Genomic DNA, 5,058 nt, shown 5'->3' on the forward strand with positions numbered 1-5,058 from the left:
GGGGTGAGACGGTGGGGGCGGCAGCTCTGGGCTCAGCTCATATCACTCAGGGTCTTGTGGGCAAACTCAGGCAACACCACGGTGGCCCAGTGAACGTCTGATTTGTAGCATTGTAGGTGCCTCTGTTCCACTCAAGTCTGCATCAGCGGCTGCACTGGCTCCTGGAAGTTGGTGCTCAGGTTATTGCTGCACCGCATGAGGCCAAGGTGGCCACTAGGGTAAGTGGGAATGGTGCAGTAGGCTAGGCCTCCATTGGGAAGAGCCTCGACAACAGAGAATTCCGTTTTCCTTGAGGGTGGTCTTCATGAGCTGTAATAGCATTCCATGAAGAGGCTCTTAGCGGGGCCCATGGGGTCTGAGGAGTCAGTGATGATAACATCAAAGGCATCCTGGTTCTGTTTCATGAACTCAAAACCGTCACCCACTTGGAGGGTCAACTTTGAGCTGAAGTAGCCAAAAGCCATACTTGGCAGGAACTTCTTAGAGAGTTGAATGACATCCTCATCAATTTCACACAGGACTAGGACCTCCACGGAGGGGTGCTTCACCACTTCTTGAGGATACCCCCGCCCTTGCCCCCAATGATCAGCACCTTGAGAGGGGCGAGGGGGTTTGGCATGGCTGCAGAGGGGCAGGTTGGCAATCATTTCCTGATAGGAGATCTGGTCTCTCTCCGAGCCACAGGCTGCAGGTTTCTGTGAACCACCTTCACGGAGAGCGTCTGGGCAGAGGGTGCAGGGACGGGCTCCATGATGGGTCAGCGGGTGGCATGGGGCTCAGGCCAGGACTGTAGGCTGAGCAAAGCCACAGCACTACAGGACCAGCTACGTCTGCCACGCTCACGTAAACCCCCAAACTTCGTTTTTAGATGCTAAAGTATCCTCCCTAGAGTTCTAATCTTGCTCCATCAAATTTTCAATTGGTTGGTCCCCTGCTATCAACCTTTCAAGGATGAAGATTCATCTCTGATGAAGAAATGAAGACAGATGTATATGCATGGCTTATAGCTCAGCCTAAAATAATTTTTTAATAAGAGAATTGAAAAGCTTGTTGACCAATGTATAAATTGTATTGAAAAGCAAGGAGATCATGTCAAAAAATGATGTATTTGTCTTTTCTAAAAGTTGATTAAAGTTAATTCTACAGCCAGAGTGCAGATAATGTTTGACTCACCTTAGTAGAATGATTACAATTTAAATAGCTCTCGAATCTGTTAGTCATATTAGAGTTCTAGGCTTTGAAATAATGTAAGGCTGTCTTTCTCCTTTCTTTACCTTTTACTTATTTATTTTTTTTGTAACTGTCTTAAAAACTGGCACATGCATAGCTTAATTTCTTTAAAAAATTCCCTAAGTTATTATTTAACTAAAAAATAAAACAATAGTGAATAAGAAATCAGAATCACTTACTTGATGTATGAACTTGTAAGGTTATTCATTCTCACTGGCTCCCAGTTTTCTCAGCTGTAAATCAAAGATAATAGCACCTTAATCAGACTGTTGTAAGGAGCAGTGATGGTTCATACCAAGTGCTTCACAAAGATTAGGCATTCAATAAATAACTATTTGAAACTGCAATCACTTCTTTAAGGGATTTGTATATGGGTATTTCGCATTGTTGAAAATATACCTATGAATGTGGTGGAGCATGTTGTTGTTGTTGTTAAGTGTCTTTGAATTGGTTTTGACTCATAGGGACCCTGTGTAGGGTTTACAAGGAGTGACAATTGAGCTCGAACTGCCGATCTTACAGTTCAAACCAATCTTGGAGTCCAGCACATTAACCTACAGTGCCACATACAGGGGACAAAATGATGAAAATGTCTTAGATATTATCAACATCTTAAGGTAATGAATTGCTGGTCATAGACTTAAAGGACACCATGGCCAACTATCCACAAAGACAATGTTCTACATCCTAATATGGTGAGTCGCATCTGGGATCTTAAAAACTCATGAAAGTTCATCTAAGTGCAATTATTGGTCTCTCCATTTATAGAGGAAATGAGAGTGAGGAAACTTGAAGATGCTTGCAGTCAACTAGTCCAACAGAACATTTTAACATCAGTCACCACAACCCTGAGACCAGAAGAACAAAATGGTGCCTGGCTACCACTATTGACTAGAGGGGGAGAAAATATTTTAAAAATGGGCTTACTGGTTAGAAAGAGACAGGAGGAAACTGAGACTATGGCCCTCAAACATCATTCAGGTCTGGAACATAACTTACTATCATGGCCCAATTTCCAGTCAAGCAGTAGATAGGTATATAGAGGGGACAACACTAGTAAGGTATGCTCACCAGGGAATGGTCAATCAAGTTGAAAAGGGCAACATGTACCTAAGGATAAAGTTGTGATGGGCTGGGAAGGAGAGTAGAATGCCAATAGGAAGCACAGGGAGGAAGTGGGATAACCGTTGTTGCATGGAAGGGATTGCAATCATTGAGATGAAACAAAGTGAATGATTTGTTAAATGTAAAACTGATTATCTTTTCAGTAAACCTTCACTCAATTCTCAATAAAAAGTGTGTGTGTGGGGGGGGGAAGCAATTGTATTAATTTTTACCCTCCTTACATACAAAGTCCCCTGGTGGTGCTGCTGGGTTTGTAACTGTAAGGTCGGCAGTTCAAACCCATCAGCCACCCTGAGGGAGAAAGATGAGGCTTTCTACTCCCATAAATATTTATAGCCTTGGAAGACCTATACATAGTTATGATGAATTGGAATCAATTTGGTGACAGAGGATTTGTCTGGTTTATATATGGTTGTAGTGGTAGTGGTGGTGATGGTGGTGGTATTGTGCCATGGAGTTGGTTCCAATTCACAGCGACCCTGCATAGGGTTTCTGAGGCTATAAGTCTTTATGGGAGCAGAAACCCTCATTTTTCTCCCTCGGAACAGCTGGTAGTTTCAGACCTTGAGGTTAGCAGTCTGACTCATTACCACTACACTTGAGGGGGCTTCAAAAAGTTCATGGGAAGATTGAATAAAAAGATACTGAAACATTTCCACACCCTTTTTGAAGCCCCCATGTAGAAGCAGGAATCCTGTGTTCCACCTTCATGAAGGGCATATTTCATCTCTTTTCACCCCCTAGATACCAATACAGGGTCTGACACATACGTGATGCTTCATATAAATTGACAGAATTGGATTAAAGAAAAGCGCTGTTCGTTTCTTTCTTTCTTTCTTGATTAGAGAGTATACTTATTGCCAAAAATCATTATGTAAAACCAATTTTATGCCAGTATTTGTCTCTCAATTGTTTAGTGTGGTTGTGTAATCACAATGGGAAACACCCACCTCCCGCTTGAACCAACTTCAAAGGGAACAAAAGTCAAGCTTCATCAACGTCAGCATCATTCTACCTGGCAGGAATTTAGCACATCTCTCTGGTCTGGGAAGAGGCCAGTAATTGAAAGCACCTGCTGGTCAAGACAAGCAGAACAAACAGAGGCTGAGGAGGGAGGGAGGGATAGTTTTGCTTATCTTCTAAAGGAAAGAATAACTTGATAAGAGAGAACAGTCATTTCACTCTGAAAGCAGCCTACCACAAATGATGTTCCCTTCAAAAACGGCCTCTGGTGCTCCCAGCTATACATAAACAACTCATGCTGCTAATCCTTTATCTACTGCTCCATCATCTAAAGCCTTAACCTGTCTAGGTGCTGCAGAGCCTCCTGTGTGGAGCTCACTGGCAGCCCGACTCTCCTTCGTGGCCACGTAACCACATCCGTGGGAGGAGAAGAGAAACACAATGTTCCATGACGTTTCTTCGCCATCTCAAAGGAATTTCAGACACCATTAAAGCAAAATGTTTGTGCCTCTAAATAAAGCAGGGTATGTGTGTCCCTCTAAACTGATCATCATCTTTAAAAGACCCCCTAGGTGTTTGACGCTGAGCTTTCCCATCTTACTGTCTTCAAAGTAATAATGAAAATGCAATTTCTACGCAACGAGCCTCTCCAGCTGACCCTAGGGTGGCATTTGCTGTCTATTGTGCCATTAAACTACCTCACAAAAATAATGTTTTTGTCAGGTTTCTTTCTGTCTCCCTTCTTACACACATATGTAAGAGGCCCCAGGGGGGAAGGAGATGCTAGGGTAGGAGGAATGTACTGGAATCCTGTGTGTAGTCTTGGAGCAGAGAATGGACTCTGTAGGCCCAAAGTTCAGCCCAGGCAACCAGTCACCCAACAACCTGATGTCACTGGAATAGGTCTCTTGGGAACACCGAGCTGTCCTTGAGCCTGTCTCTCTTCCTGCTTCTCTCCAAGGCGACAGCAAAACACATTTCACAAAGCAACGCCAAAGGGCACAGATAAAGAAATGGAAACGAGCTTTCAGGGATTTGTGGAGTTTTGAAAATTAATGTCTGTACTGTCTGACAGTGTGGGCTTACCCTGTGTGACAGGAAGGAGCAATTGTTTTGTACATCAGAAAGTATTTCCAGAGGCAGATGTCTTCTCCAAGCCAGTAATATGAATGTGTCTAATTCCTAGAATCCATTTTCTTTTCTTGTCTTCTACCTCACAAAAACATCTATCTAAGCTACCGGGGCCTCTGATGAATGTGGGTGGGGAAGGGGCTTTTTTTAATGGGTTGAATGCCAAGTGACAATAGAATATCTGTTTGCACTTGATATATACCTAATAATGATCCAGCTGTCCAACTGATCTAGAAAGTTCAAATATTTGTTATAACTTGAGCCCCTGCATTGTGCCAGATAATACTAAAGTGCTAGGAATACGCTGGTAAGTGAGGTTCCCTGACCTCTATTCATATTAGAACATAAATTCCAATAGAAAAAGACATCATTTCAAAGATTGGTAAGCATTTTGGAGATGATGTTGTTGTTGGGTATTAAATCAGTCCCTGTCCATGGCAACCTTGTTCCTGTACCATCCTCATAACCATTGTTATGTCTGAGCCCATTACTGTCGCCACTGTGTAAGTCCATCTCAGAGAATCTTTCTTTTTTACCCCTGACACTCTACCAAGCATGATGTCCTTCTCTAGGGACTGGTCCCTCCTGATAACATGTCCAAAGTATGAG

At 43.0% G+C, this 5,058-nt stretch overlaps 1 pseudogene; it reads right to left on the bottom strand.

The window, feature by feature from the left end:
* Positions 1 to 213: 213 nt before the first annotated feature.
* On the bottom strand, positions 214 to 1,221 carry LOC102842056 (annotated as a pseudogene).
* Positions 1,222 to 5,058: the final 3,837 nt, after the last annotated feature.

Source organism: Chrysochloris asiatica, unplaced genomic scaffold, assembly GCF_000296735.1.
Source record: "Chrysochloris asiatica unplaced genomic scaffold, ChrAsi1.0 scaffold00022, whole genome shotgun sequence".
Lineage (NCBI taxonomy): Eukaryota > Metazoa > Chordata > Mammalia > Afrosoricida > Chrysochloridae > Chrysochloris > Chrysochloris asiatica.